The sequence below is a fragment of the Opisthocomus hoazin genome, chromosome 7 (genome assembly GCF_030867145.1).
Source record: "Opisthocomus hoazin isolate bOpiHoa1 chromosome 7, bOpiHoa1.hap1, whole genome shotgun sequence".
Classification (NCBI taxonomy): domain Eukaryota; kingdom Metazoa; phylum Chordata; class Aves; order Opisthocomiformes; family Opisthocomidae; genus Opisthocomus; species Opisthocomus hoazin.
This window is the reverse complement of record NC_134420.1, coordinates 50,792,546-50,808,979: the sequence shown is the minus strand read 5'-3', so window position 1 is coordinate 50,808,979 and position 16,434 is coordinate 50,792,546.

Below are 16,434 nucleotides of genomic sequence, written 5' to 3'. Positions count from 1 at the left end.
AACTTGATGTGTAACTGGGCAGTTGGACTTGAGCAAAATAAAGAATAAATGTTTGTCACAGAGCCTGAGTGTTAATGACCAGCCAGAGTTCAGAAAGTATCAAGCTCCACAGTCTGATCAAGTGTGACAAACTCCTTTTTAAGAAGGGAATCTGAGGCCTTACTTTCTCAGGATTAGATCCAGATCAGGATTTAGGCGTCGTGACATTCAGTATAGCAATTCCAACCCCCTCTGCCCCCCCCCCCCCCCCCCCCCCCCCCCGCCTCAATTGAAAAGCTTGATTACAGCACAGGAATGCAGGGGGCTGGCTTCTGATCATTACGTAACGAATTTAGGTGTCTTAAGAATAGCAGTCACACCGAATGGAGGGGTTGAGAGAAAGTCTAATCCAGCCAACTGGCAATGCTGGTGAGACCAAGGAATCTTACGCTCTCTATATTGCCTAGATTTAGAGAGTGATCTCCGAGGTGGCATTTCTAAAATGGAGATTCAGCTTCTGAGACTGCTTCTGGCAGTTAAGTGTCTGGCCTGTGTTTTTTGGGTAAATGCAGCTATTTTCTCATAAACCTTGTTTGAAGGAGGAGCAACCACCTTTGTTTCATGGCTAGATTACTCCTTCAGAAAGTGTTAAAGATGAGTATAGACCTTCTGCCTGCAATGGTGCCAGAAATAACTGTGATAGGGGAAAACTTTCAGCATTTCTCGAGGCTGGGTCAATGTGCACAGTGTGCTCAGATTCACTTGAAAGCAAACAGGAAAGCAGAATGATTGAACAGTACAGTGATTGCACCTTGAAACACTAGATTGTTCATAGTTTTCAATGATTTGCTTGTTCCACTTATTTTGAAGGCAGTGGCTATACATTTGTACAACTTCATGCAAAAATATGGATGGGAAGGTGTCAGATGCTGGCATAGCAATAGCTAACAAGCTCAAGATTACTACTTCAATGACAGGTTCCCACTTCGAGTGTGAGAGCGAAGGATAAGAGTGCTGGTTTGTCAACTTGTATAGCACTAATAGGACCCCACTGATAACTCTAGTGGCCTAAAATAAGACAGATTAAGGAACAGATAACATATGACATAAAATGGCATAGTTATGTCTGTTCTGAGCAGGCGATATGACAAAGGAGCAACACAAAGTTAAATTGATTACCAAACCATCCTCCAGGAAATACTGGTGGGTATCCTCAGGAATTTAGGTTAGGTTCAGGTAAACATCTCTCACACTGGTTCTTCTGATGTCTGGAGCAATTTGGTCCTTCCTGCTTTCTGTTTCTAACAACAAAGGTCCTGTTCTCAGTTAAATAAAAAAGTATATATTCGGTAATAAAAAAAAAAAAAAACAAACAACAAAAATCCCAACAAAACCCTCCACCAGAAAATATAATGATGTACCAGAAGAACCATTTATGCATTAAAAGCTCTTCTCAATTTTCCAGAAGGCACCCGAAGCTCATTAAAAGAGGCTTTATTTTAGTGTGGTTGTGGTTTTCATTTTCTCTCTTCTTAAAACAGCTTCTGTCACAGACAAATCACTTTCTCTGGCATTTTCAAGCATGTATTTCCTCACAGTCATGCTAATACCATCACAGGAGGGAAGCATTTAACTATTGCTGTTTCACCTCTGCCTGAGCGATTCTGTCTTGCAATTGCCATTGATTATAACTTCTGCTGTAGGGAAATGTAGCCACAATACAGCCATTGACTTAAATAATAACTTATCAAATGACTAATTTCTGCAGTATGCAAACCTATTTTTCTGCTTGGTTGAACTGGTGGAATACAGAGAGACCACCAAATCAAGTACTAATGATGTACCCAAGATATAGCACACAAACTTGAGATTTTGTTGCAGGCTACGTTAAGAATCAGACAGGAATATGGGCCAGAACTGTTTCTCACTGATGGTGTGTTTAGGCTAAGTTGGTTCGTTTTTTCTGCAATCTGCCTCTGTCATTGGGTGCCAGTCTCTGGTGGCCTTATCTTCAACGTTTGCTATGTAACAGTCTTACCCAAAAAGTTTTCAAGTCAATGCAAAACTTCTCATTGCTTCTAACAGGTTTTGTGTAAGACTCTGATTTGAACACACATGGGAAGCCTCAATTATAGCCTTCATCTCCATGCTTTGAAAATGCGGCCTTGGCCACCCAGCATGAAGAAGGTTTCCTCAGTGCTAACAGCTGGATTTTTTTTTTATTGTATCTCTTACAGGCAGTGTCCCTCAGTGGACTCTTACTTAGCAAGGTACTTAAACACATTCTTCATTTTAAGTCAGATTATGGATCTGTGTAAATCAGGGGAAATACTTGGGTGCTTAAAAACAGGCAAGTTCTCACCTGAGTCCTAAAAAATGCAGTCAGAATAGTCATACCCACATCTAGCAATCCTCCTTGTTACTACCACTACAAACTAATGCTATATTATTGGGGAATGAAGATGGGGCACTTTTCTCTCTGAGGCATACTGTTGAAGGAGCTGAAACAAAGCGCACACTCACTTGGCAGAGGAATGGAAGAATAACATGGCCTTTAAATAGGGAATAGCTGATGGGATTGATATGGACATAGTCACTGGAAGAAATAAGCTTATCAATGTAGAGGAAGTAGTTGAAGAGGACCAGCAGTCCCAGGACTAAATACTAGAACACAAACATCTGCCTGAGTTAGGGCTATGTATGCAGAAAGTTGATAGGGGACTGAGCTGAATTCCCTCCTGCTGCATGTCTGACCCATTTTCTGTGGTGGCATTACACTTGGTGCTTTCTTCATGGGTCTCCTGAGCTGAGAAAGTGTAGCAGCATTGTCAGTAGAGTCCACCTGGTCTACATGGACTTCTTGTGCTTTCTAGGCACACCAGGGTGAGGTTTTGTAGCACGCCAAAAAGCTGACCTGCTATCTTATCCCTTTTTACAAGAGGTGAGCTTGGTATTTTATTAGCTTTATTATTAGCTCGTTTAACAAGTTGAGTCAGCTTACAAGTCAGACAAGTATTGGGATGGGTGCAAAGGAAAGGGAAGCAGCTGCCAGCAGCTGTGACAGGGGGAGGGGACTCTCTCTGCATCAGCAATTAGCCAAGTGCAGCCACTTTCAAGGTCACCATTTTTCATACCTCTTGCCCCAGTAGCACCACCTGTATTTTCAGAGCTCAGTGATCTACCATGGTTCATATCATCCCTCCCTACGCAGGGCAGTGCAGCAGCAGGACTGAGACACTGAGGATTATTGTGCAGATCAAGGACGGTGGTTAGTGCAGCCCTTGTGATACCTCCTCAGTAGATGTTGAGGAACAAGGAACTCCTCACTCTTCTTATGGAGCCCATGTCAAGTCACTTTGCCTTCATGAGGCGCTGTTTTCCTCTCTTTACAGGAAAACAATAGCTTTCTACCCTCAAAAAGTATTACAAGGCTGAAGTATTTATTTTCCAGAAAAAGTAGTTGGTTTCAGCTTCAGATCTATCAGTCATTCTCATGGTTGTTGTGCATTTGCTTGTGTTTTTAAAAAAGCATGGGAGATGAGAAGACTGAAGGGTAGTGCTCCAAAACAAATTTTAGTGGTTATTACTGCAGCAAATAGTTGGATTTGGTAAACATACGAACAAGACTTTTTTCTTCTCAGCACTTTTTTTTTTTACCCCACAGAAGAATGTGAGCCACTCTTTATTAGGTGTAAATTGTGTATTACTGCATCAAGAGAATGATGTCGATTTACATGGGATGATGGCTTGGCTCGCTCCAGCTCTGCTCCGCTTTGCTGGACTGCTTTGCCACTGCAAAGTGGCACCCTGCTGATCCCTGCTGCAACCCTACCCCTCATCTCCCAGGCCGTGGTGTTTGTGTTCCCTGAGTTAAAGCACCACAGCTTAATTATGGTCAGAGAAGAGACAGAAGGCAAGGGAATGGCCCGATTTGCCGTTTAACTCCAGTTTTTACTGGTATTTATTTCGAAGTGTAATTACAGGGACGGAAATGACCATGCAGAAATGGCCTTTTCCTACTAACAATCTCTGCTGCTTGTGGACGTTCGACTCAAGTCTGCAGAGCTTTGATGACGCCGGTTTCACTGCAGGCCGCCATTTACCGGGCTGTCTCTTGAGCGGGCAGCCCGGCAGCGCGGGCTCCCGCCGGCGGGGCGGGGCGCGGGGCGGGGCCGGCCGCGCCGCAGCCGCTGTCGCCGGGTGCCCGCCGTCAGAGGCCGCCCCGCGCTGCCCCAACTGCTGGCGTCTCCTGCCCCCTCGTGCAGGCGCGCGAGCACTGCCGGCGGTTGGCCCCGGCGGAAGCCTGCCCGCAGAAACGGCGCAGGGGGTGAAGCAGGCAGGAGAGCGTCGAGGCGCAGAGCAGTGTTTTGTCAAGGAATCTCTCTGACGGCCGTGGGAAGGCAGCTGTCTGCTCCTGCACCGGAGAGCCTCCCAAGCCGTTAAAGAAGAGAATTTACTTCTCGAGAACTTGGTTCTCCAGGCTGTGAAGCGCTGAAGCTTCTGCAGACGGTAGGTCTGGTGAAAATCGCAGTTGGTGTTCCACGTTCAGATTTGAATCATAGAAGCATATAGAGTCGTAGAATCATAGAACCATAGGTTGTAAAAGACCTCTAACATTAAAGTCCAACCATCCACCCAACACCACCATGCCTACTAAACCATATCCTGAAGTGCCACATCTATAGGTTTTTTGAACACCTTCAGGGATGGGGACTCAACCACCTCCCTGGGCAGCCTGTTCCAATGCCTGACCACTCTTGCAGTAAAGAAATTTTTCCTAATATCAAATCTAAACCTCCCCTGATGCAACTTAAGGCCATTGCCTCTCATCCTATCGCTAGTTACCTGGGAGAAGAGACCGACACCTGCCTCACTACAGCCTCCTTTCAGGTAGTTGTAGAGAGCGATAAGGTCCCTGCTCAGCCTCCTCTTCTCCAGACTAAGCAGCCTCAGCTTCCTCAGCCTCTCCTCAATAAGACTTGTTCTCTAGACCCCTCACCAGCTTCTCTGGACATGCTCCAGAACCTAAACATCTTTCTTGTAGTGAGGGGCCCAAAACTGAACACAGTACTCGAGGTGCAGCCTCACCAGTGCTGAGTACAGGGACATAATCACCCCACTACTCCTGCTGGCCACACCATTCCTGATATGAACCAGGATGCCATTGGCCTTCTTGGCCACCTGGGCACACTACTGGCTCATGTTCAGTGGCTGTCGACAAGCACCCCCAGGAAGTTTTCCAGCGGGCAGTTTTCCAGCCACTCCTCCCCAAGCCTGTAGCATTGTTATTTGAATATAACTGTGTCCAAAACTTTAGTCTGAAGAATGGTATCTGCAGGAATTCAGTGTGGAAAGATCACTTGAGCCTTTCTGCTTTACTGCTTCTCTTTGCAGAACCGGTCTCCCACCCCTGTTCAGCCACTGTTTGCTGGCATGTTGCTGGGTCCCAGTGCCACCTGGTGCTCCTTGTCTGATCATCTTGCATCCAGATGTCTAAGGCTAGACATCTGTTCTGGCCTATGTCTCTCACTGCACTGAGCTTTTAAATTTTTTTTTGAGTGCCCTTAATTGAAAAAAAATACCAGGACAAATATCAAACAGTTCCTCAGAAACAGCATGGTGGTCAAAGGGTGGGAGACACTGCAATGCCTAGGTTTTGCACTCAATACTTCAGTGCACAGTTTTATGTATCTATCTGGACCAGTACTGGATTGTGCCTAGAAGACTCTTTGTTTTGTTTTTCTCGGAGCTGAGCTAGGCAAAATATCACTAAGGTTAATGGGAGTTCAGCTGACCAGAGGATGAATACAACTGGAATCGGGACTGTGGTATTTGGTCCTTTTTTTCCCTAATACAGTCAGGGTCAGAGTGGATTGATCTGTGTTCCAAAAGCATCATAGCAGAAGATACTGAATAACAGCACCAGCTTCCTACCTTATTTTTAAGGACCAAACAGTTCTAGGATGCAAATTAGTTTAGATAGCTACTGCTACTGAGCAAACACACGCTAACATTTGCTGTACTCTTATATATCCTCATATTGTGGGTGTGGCTGAACTGCCTTGGAAAAAAGAGCAAGCAGTCATGCAGAACTGATCAAGAGCAGAGAGAGAGGAGAGGGCAAGAGGAATGGTCAGGAATACAAATCCTGTAATTCTTTTTCTAGAGGCCCATCTTGTAGGGTTTGGGCCTTTTTCATCATCTTTCTTTGCATAAAAGAAGTCCTAAGAATCTCCCCTATCTATTCACAAAAAAAAAAAAAAGAGGGGGGAGGAAATTGCTGCTCTGGTTACTGTGAACAGACCCTTAAGAGCAGATATGTAGAGTCTCCTGTTCTCTAAACTGGAAAACCTTCACGCAACCACCAAGGCACCATCACATTGTACAACACGGGGGCACTTGAATAAGCAAAGTCACAGAAGAAAAATCCATGAACAGTTGTTAAATACAGGGATACAACCTCTGTGTCAAGAAGTCCCTAAACTACAGACTGCTGCAGCCCGTAGCTTTCCCAGGGGAAGTGTAACAGTAAGCTTGCTGTGCTGACCCTCTGCCCAACTACTTACAGCCACTGCCAGAAAAGAGATAACAGCTAGATGGATCTTCAAACTGATCCCACCGTTCTGTTCTTGTGGGGTCTCTTAAACTGAAACCCAATGAGAGCAAGTAACTTGTTTTCTACAGTGAAAGAAATTAAGTAGAAAGTATTTTACAAAGTCTTTTCAGCAGCAGGCAGACATGGCTGCAAATGTACAAGTAGCTGTGAAAGCAGAGAGTTTAAAAAAACAAACAAAAAAAGGAGCCACAAATGGATTCATCAGATCCAAATTTTAAATAATTCAACCTAGAATGACAGAATGTTGTTGTTGTTATTATTGCAACTTTTTCTAAGGCCTCAATTAAGCCTTGAGAAAGGGAGCCAATACACCTTTAAAACTTTCTGCTTAATCAACTACAGCGAATGCTCATTTAATGATTGTCTTTTTGTACCAACAAGAAGTAACAACGCTTTTAGCAAAAGAAATGGTATGAGAGAGAAATTACCTAATCAGCCCTACTCATGCAGTGCTTTGTGAGAGAGATTATTGAATTTTCAGTCTCTGCAGAATTTTAATGAAGCTCCGTCTTGCTGAAAAATCCAGCCCTTTGTCAATAAAGTTCAATAACTCGACCACCCATGTAATAAGATGTACTGCCTGAAATCTTTCACTTGCCAAAGCCAGAGCCCTGCTGGAATCTCCCTGAATGTTAGAAGTACTCATTTGTGTTGTGTATTTGCCTACAGTCTGCATGCAGTGGAATTTGTATTTACTGTAGTGAAAGTCTGTTTACATTGAGGTAGAGAAAAAATTCGAATTTGCCTCTGTGTTCTGGTTGCTCTTCTAATAGGAATATTACCCAGATGAAAGGGAATACAATCAACCTGTGTTTAGGACTGCATCTGTCACACAAAGGGAACAGCAAAATGCTTCACTGAGTTATGAAATAAGTAACAAGGTGCTGAGAAAGACAGAACTATAAGCGAGGGAGGTGAAAGGCATTTCAGTAAGATCTGAGCTGAAGTGAAAAATGAGTGGGCAGAGAAATTCAGAAAGCCACTGAGTAGCAGAATATCCTTGCACCACTGCTGATGGTTGGTGTCAGAGGAAAAGGGAGACCACTGATCTGCTAAATTGGATAGAGCAAAATCACAGGGGTGTTCACAAAAAAGAAAAAATAAGAAAAAAATTAATTTGGCTGGATGAGTATGGAGTGTCTCTTATGTATACACCAAAACCTAAGGTTTAAAAAAAAATCAGAAAATGCAGGGGTTTGAACAGGTTTTCCTAGTGAATAACTGGCCACACTGGGGTCCTCTAGGCAGCGAGTTTTGAATAGAAATTCCATTCTGGATCTACAAGAGCTTTTCTTGATGGAAATTTCGTTGTGGCATTAGTACACTGAGAAGTTGTTTTTTATTAATTGTCTTTTTCCAGCAGAAAAAACTTTTGCTGAAACAATTTTCTCAGCTGATTCCCCTCTAACTCTGGACTGGATTAAAAGATGAGCAAGAAAGGAATTAAAACTTCTGAAGAGGAATTTGTGTAAGGGAGAATCCATAGACAGCAGTGGGGGGCTGGGATTGGATGAAGCCAGGAGAATAAGGCTCAGTAGTTCAGAAGAGAGGACACAAAGTTTTCAAAGAGAGTGTTATCGGAAACCAATGGGGTGATATTCAGAGAATACCACTGTGGCAGATTTGCAGCAGCAGGAAAAAACTTCAGAATCAACCCTGACATCAAGGTTATGGTGGAAGTGAAGAAACCTGTAGAATATATGTCATGGAGAACAGCGGGGAGAGTGAAGATCTTATCCAGATGCCCATAAATGTCTTCCAGATAACTATTTAAATGAAACAAAGCTAATATCACAAAGTTAGATGGACAGAAAAGACAGGAAAGTAATTAGAGCTACCCACAGGATGGAGAACAGGCAGTCAAAGAACAGTAATGCAATGGATAATGCCTGCTTTATATAGATAATAGAAGACCAGAAAATTTTAATGAAGATCCTTATAAGCTATGGAAATCTGTCAATTAAAATAGTGTGAGCAGCTAGAAGTGTTGCAGGCTGCTTTGGAGAAGAATGTTTTTCTACTTAATGCAAAGCCTTGTGGAGGGGTGCCAAAAATGCATTAAAAGTTTCACAGCGATTGCCCTGGAGGAAAAAGGGCTAAAGACTGGTGAACCCAAGTTTTGGGTAGCAGTATGAAGACAATGCTTTTAAGTTGGGCAGGCGTCTGAAGTTCTTGCTGACCAATTTGACTCACCAAGTCATCCAGATAAGAGGATAAGGGTAACAAAGGAGTCCTGTTCCAAAACTGGTCACAGGTAGCATTACAGATCCTCTTGGAATTTTATGACATTCAATGGTAAAAATGGAAAGAAACAAGAAAGAGAAGAGGCAAGTAATTGGATAATGAATATTGAGAAACTGCTAAGGCTGTGGGGACTTGAACCAATGAAAGATTAGTGTGTGAATGGGGGAAAGCAGACAGAGGGAGGAAGAGAGACTGGGAAAGACTAAGAGCAAGAGAAATGATTCTGGAAGGAAGCGGAGATGATGGCACTGCTGAAGAGCGATTTAATGGAATGGAACTGCCCATCATGTTGAAAGCTAATCTAAGTAGAAATACAGATTATTAAATACTTGCAGAAGAATTGTTTTCATGTCCAGCCAGAGTGAAACCCAGAGAGGGATCAGAAGAACATGATCTGAATTTTTAAAAGCAAGGAGACTTCTTTCTTGAGTACTTGCTGGGAAAGACATTGAAGTTGGAGTAGCAGATAATGTACCGGAGAAGGGAAATTTATAAATAAGGTGGTGAACAGAGTAGACTTTCAAGACCTCAGGGACTGGGTGGTAAACTAGTGTGAAGGAAGCAGCTATTTTAAAGGATGTGTGTACCAGGAAAGATCTAAGTGAACAAAGCCCGGAAAGGGAAAAAGGGAGAAAACACCAGAGGAAGAAACAGATGAAAATTAGTGTTTGAGGCATACGATGTGTCCTAATAGCAAGTAAGAGAGAAGAAAGGGTTGCCAGCAGGACTAGGAATTGGAGAGGGTGTGGAGAACAATGAACTTGCATATACCAGTGCTTGTTTGCTGGAGTCAGATAATTGCCAGAGCATTTGTGGTTTGTGTCTTAGAACAAAAGTCTGGGAAATGTCCAGACTTAGTCTTACTGAGTGTACAAACCAACTGAGATTAACTGGTTGTTAATGAAGGCAAGGTAAGAACCTCTTCATCTGTGCTTGCCAAATGAGAGTCGCAAAGGTGGGTGTAGGTTAGCCAAACCCTTTAAAGTCATTCATTCTCTGTCTTTTTAAGTTGTCCAGACAAGATAAAATGTGCCATTGGATGATACATCCTAGGTCAATTACACAACATTTTGCTCCATGCAGGGCTTAGTGGGTAAGATTCTGTCCTTTTTGTGGAAGGAAGTCTGAAAAGTCTATCTTAACGGTCCTTTTAGTTTTACACTTCATTAACACAAAGTATTACATCTCGTGTTCTTCATACAGAGACACCATTCTTTATATAACCCCAGCCTGGTGTGTTCTTCATATTCAGAGTACACAGAATTTTCTTACAACAAAGATTCCTTACTGTATCCCTTTCTATGAGTGTGAATCCTTAATGAAAAGATACTACATTAAGCAGATGAATGATTAATCTCTAGGTGGTACAAAATGATGGCACCTTGGTAAAAAGTTTTAAGGGAACTGATTACTGAACAGAGAGGATGTATGCTGGTGCCCAGACCTCCCTTCAGAACCACCTTATTCATTCCTTTAATGCACAGAAATTCCATACCATAAGGAGTAGCAATAAGGAGACAGCTAAGTAAAACTGGAAGCCAGTTCCATGTGAAATGCATGGGTTTCTCAGAAGCAGCAGTCCCCACTATGGGATGCCAACACTTCCAAGGCTGGGATTCAGTCACAGCCTTGCAGATGACATCTGTGTAGGTCATTATGGCTAATTATATATCTGAGATGATATTTGATTTCCTGGAAAGGTGCAAATAAGCTGTGAATAGCTGGGTACCTGGCTGAATTGAAATTGCAGGAGACAAGATTTAATTACACTAAATTTAAATAAATGCAACCATGTTAGGAGCCTACATGAAAGGTAAGAAATAGGAGTTTTATTCCCAGTTTTGCTACAGCATCTCCTTTGTTATGAGCAATTGTTGAATTTACTCTTGCTGACTAGTAGTGTACTTAAGGTACTTTGCACAAAGTGAGGCACTACTCTATTTGTTAAATGCCTGTTCTTTCTTCTCCTGTATGCCTCATTTTATATCTGTAAGATGTGGTTTATGTCCTTAATATAAGATACTAAACAAGCACAAATTTTAGTAATACAATAAAAAAATGATACTAATGAGTATGCAAAAGTCAATCCTGCTCTGAAAATAAACATATTTGGTAATCTATAGCTAGCTGAAGCTATAAAAATGTATTTTCAGTATGAAACTGGGCAAAGCAGTATCTGTGGCAGATATAATATACACCAGGACAGTACAGGAAGATGAGATTTGCAGAAATATAATTTCATCAAAGCAGCAGCAGCACCGCTGGAAAAATCAACAGTGCAGACAAGAGCCCAGGAGTATAGTTGACCTTTATGAACTGATATTTTTTTGCCTTGGGTTTGTTTTGTTTCAGCTCTAAAATAAAACTTATTCAGTTTAACGCAGCTTAAGTTTTACAATTAAAAAATGCTGATAATCATGTTACTCTTCTTAGTAGTTGCCATTTTAATTTTCATTATCTACCATGAAAGACTATTTTGTGGTTTTTATGGAAAAAATACTGAGAGTCACTTCTACCCACATGCTCTCATAACATCCTCATGTTCTCCCTAAAAGGGGACATTTCAGCATGCTAGCTAGCTTTCTCTCTGCGTGCAGTACAAGAGCCAAATGTGTCAGGGAGGCTGAAAGAAAGCTCCTTGTTTTTGAAGCTGGTAGGAGTGGTTTCAAGTACTAGCTAAGGGCTTGGGTCATATAATAACTGCTGGCATACATCGTCACAGGTATTTTACATCTTTAATTTCCTTTAGTTCTGTGACTGTGAGAGATTTCAGAGTATACAAAGTGATGTGAGCTCCATTATGCTGACAAAAGTCCAAACTGCAAACCTCATTCTTTCCCTCTGAATGCCCATCCCCATCTTCACCACATTATGTAAGGATCTTTGTTTTAAAGACGCAAAACAAAAGAGTGCTTAAAAAAGTTAGATACTATAACAATGACAAAAATCCTACTTGTGAATCTATTCCTTTGAAGTTTGCTCTCTCTTTTATATTTAGCATATATGTGTCTCCAGTGTTGTTTAATGTCTGCCTGTATGATTACACCTCTTGAAGAAAGTGTGGGAGTGTTAGTTGCCTGGTGAAAGCGGATGGCAAGGGAACTCAGGGTAGAATCCTGTTATCTTTTTTTTTTTTGTATTATATCCCAACTTTTCTTGATTAATCCAGTGCTAAAGCTAGAGGAGGAACTTTTATTTGCTTGGTCTGACTTCCTCATCCTAAAAGGCACTTTGATTTGCATGGAAGGAATTGCATTGGAAAGATTACACAGAAAGGGGCTTATATGAGGGAAAGCTGATTGAGAAAGCGTCTTTAAAAAAAGTCTGGTCCTATTGGTTTTGTATTATACATTAAATTAGTTCCTTACCCTTTTCTGTTATATTTCTGTGCCTTTAGTATGAAAAAATGAAAAAGTACCATTTTAATATACCGTAAAATCTCAAACAGGTCTCTCGCAAGAATCTGCAGCTTTAAAGCTGAGGATAGATCCAAGGAGAAGTTAGATATCTCTGGTCCTGTTGAGAGCTGGGGAAAGGTTAGCAAACCTGACCTCATTCCCGCTTCCCTCCTCGGGGTTAGCAGGGGACAGCAAGGGGTGCAGTGCACAGAGCAGTTGCTCTCAGCCTGATTGTTGTTGCTTTAGAAGGGAGGTTTTGGTGGGGGCGTCCTGAACCATTCCCAGGGGAACAAAGTGTATTAGTAGAAGTAGATAGACCCAATTTTTATAAAAAGCAATGATGGACACTAATAGTGAAATGAGATAAATCACCCTCAGATGGAGGCATTAAAGGTCATTTGTGATTTAGTACTCAGAGAAGCTTTGGAAAGGCAATCCTATCCTCCTTATTAATCATGAAAACTCCTGTGTTAGATAGCTTCTTTGTCTGCAAAAGTTGGAAGGTGCAGAAATTTTTCTCTTTTCCCTCCTTGCTCTATTTAATGTCGTATTTTTTATGTGTAATGCCCAGAGGCATAGTTTGTCCTTCTACTTATTCTTTCTCCAAAGTCTTTTATTTCTGATGCTGTTGTAGAACGGTACTCCTGCCCTCTCCAACCTTTTATTGTGTAAATGGCAAAGAGAAAAGAAGAGAAAAGGTAAGAAAACGAAAAGGAAACGTTTTGTGTCACGGGTTCACATAGCACTGAATCTCAGATCTTGCCTTGACTCTAGCAGCATGTCTTGTGTTGCTGCTAATGAAAAACCGCTTGCCCCAGGAGACATTTTTGCTGCTTCAGTGGGCCCGAGGCCTACCTCCAAATTCATACACTTGGTGAAGGACCTCATCCACTCTGTCCCTAGATGGGTAAAGTATGTATATGTTCCTCCATGTGTAATGTATGTAACATATATGTTTACACATTTATATTTTTACTGCCCCCTGGGAAATGTGCTCGTATTTGTCCCACTCACCTGAATTTATGCTTAAGACCGGATACAATTCAATGGCACAGTAAAAAAAAGTTTATTCTAATGAAATGTAAAGAAAAGAAATTAGCTACTGGATGTGAAAAATGAAAAGAGGGTGTGAATTCCATAATTATCTGAGACTTAAGCTGAGCTTTAGGTCTTCTCCATTAAGTTCATTTGGCAGAGGGAAAAGGGTAACTGTCACAACTTGTGAGAATTGGGGGCCAATTTCTTTCCAAAATTACACTTCTGTCTAGAGCTCCGTGCTCCCTTGGATAGCACTTTTCTCAGTGGTGATAAATACACTCCCAAAGATTTCCTAAGACTTCTAACTTTGATGAGCAGTTCAATCAAGATACTCAGTTATAACCTGACTTTCAATGAATTAGAGCATTTTTTCACATACAATTGGGAGATGTCTCTTCTGATAAACTGGTTAGAGAGAATAAGCATTTCTGAATTGTCACAACAATTTCATCTAAGTGTGTAAGCTGTTATAGCCTACAATTTGAGAACAACTTAATTATGTGAACATTGCAATGGTAATAAGGAAGACTGCTTATTGCTATATCACAGCAGAGATTATACATGATAGGTAATGAGACAAAACTAGCAGACAGTAGTAAGCGTGGTCTCGGCAGTTCCCCCATCTGAATCTGCTGGATTTGGAGAAGCATGGGCATGTAACCATTGCCATGGCTCTCTGGGTGCTTATAGGTGGAAGCCATTCTGGGAGGTGCCAAATCGTGCCATGAAGTCAATGGATGTACAATGTGCTTAGTGCTTCTTTGGGGCAAGACCCAAAGGACACAACCCCTTACACTAGTATTTGCATAGAGAGATGTTTGACTTCGCCACTAAATCCGTCTATACAGTCCCAAAGAAGTGATGCAGTGTTAAACAATGAATCAGCAGAAGCAGCCACAGAGGGCAATGGAATTGTACAGGCTTTCAGCAGAACCACATTTGGGTCATCATGTACTTTTCTGGATTATTTCTCTTGTTTCTCATGCAGGACTTTCCACTACTGTGAGAAATAAATGACTCAACATTCCTGCCCTCTTCCAAGTGGGCAGGATTAATGTTTAACACCTCCCTCCCCTCCCCAGCAATAGGTGAATAAGGGTATTGCTGAGAAGCTGAAGCGATGCTGATCCCAGGCTACATGTTGCCCTGTGATTTGATCCATTATCCACATCTATGCCATCTGGGATCATGAAGAGACTGATTTTATCTTACGTAAAAAGTAATTGATGCAGCACGTGTCATCAGTTTCAGTAGTGAGCCTTTTATTTGCATTTCTCTGCCCAGCTGCTGGTTCGGTCCTCCAGGGTGGACTGCCAGTACACAGCCATTCGAATGTGTATTTCATAGCTATATTTTCAGCGATTGTGTCTCAAATTGGCCCTTTCTGACTCTGGTGTCATCAAATACCCCTTGAGATTTGCACTCCTGGAGTGTGACATTGCTAGCCCCTGCATAAAGTAGCAGCTGTGCTCCAGTGTCTGCTGGCCTCTTGTGCAATTTCGGTGTCAGCAGACAGATCTGCTTCGGAAGTGTGTGTGAGAAATGGGTCTGACTGCCCTTATTTCATTCTGTCATTGCCTACTGCACTTTGGAAGGTATACAGGGCATGAGGCTGTGTGGCTAGCATGCCACTGCACCTCCACTTTCCATTTCCGTTGTACTGCCCGATGCCATCTCTTCATCGGTTGTTTTGGAGGAAAGTATATGCAATGAAAGAAGACTGTCTGTTTGCAATATGATCTTCTTGTTCAGAATCCGAGTGCTGTGCCTGTCACACCGGCTTACAGGCTAAATGGAAGAGAATACACTTTTTTCACATCTTCACAGTCTTTTTCCATTTTCATTTTTTCCTGATGTTTTGATGAATCTCAGATTAGGGTGTGATGTAAGTCAGTGGTGAAATTCACTGTGCCAAGGGGACCACCATTCAAGAAGGGTAATTTTAGGCCCTGACACTCAGCGTAAGCAGGTGGACACAGCTGCTGTCCACAGAAATGGTAAGCATCTTGGGAAATAGCACACAAAGCCAAGCAAGAAGGCAGTGCAACATATTATTCCTGCAAACACTCGAACCTGGCAGAATAGTGGTTGCGATAATATGCAGTGTGCTGGCTGAATCTGCCTGAATGTGTGCAATAGTACCCTTTGCTCATTCAGACACAATGATGAAAAGTGGACCTTTTTTTTTTCCCCTTCCTCCTTCCCTTGCTCTCCCTTTCCAGTGTGACTTTTTCTGTACCTTCCTCTTTGTGACCTCTTTGCAATTGGTCCTTGCCAAATGAAAATGCTGCCTATAATGGTTACACTCAGAAATAGTGTTGCAGGCTGTAATAGCATTCTACGCAGAAGTAAGCTATTGTTTTTGAAAATGTGTATTCTGTACAAGGCTGGGTAGTATGTCAAAGCTTTTTATCTTCTTGAATGTGGAACTCTGCTTCTGTGTTAGCTCCGCAACGGTGAAGCAGCAATGTATTGCCACCGCGTACCAAATTCCCTACATATCTTTCATAGTGATCTTCTGATGTTTTTTGTAAAAATGCTGCTTCTTCTTCCCATTTATGTCAAACAGAAGTATCCAGACCCGTAGAATGACTGCACGTGTTGCTGTTTTAAGGGAAGAATTTGTTTTTCTGTCTTCTACGCTGCTTTTAGGTTTAAAGTTCCTGTCAGTGCTCCCTTACTGAGTTGAATTATCTCTGAGTTTTACAGATGTATCATCCAGGCTTACTTGTCTAGATAACTTTATGGTCAGACAGAACCTCCAACAGAAACCATCAGTTATACTGTTCAAATCTTTGCTCAGAAAGCTCATCCTCATAACTATCTGTATCAAAGAATTAATTAGCCTGAACTGTGTCACATTTTGCAAAATATGCCGGGCAATGGAAATACCATACAAACTGAGCTTTTGTGAGCACAGTTTATATGAACTATGTCTCTGCGATCCTTTCCCCAACAAGTCACTGATTTTGTCAGCCATTCTTTCTAATATTTGTGCCGTTCACAGTGTTATTTGTTCTGGTAGCAGTTTTCAGTCACTTTCCAGAATTCCAGATGGGATCATGTAAGTCCTTTATTCATCTCTCTGTTCTTTATTTAATGACTGTTAGGGCTGGCTCAAGCCTCAAATGAAGCAGATTACTGCCTAGGGCTGAGGAA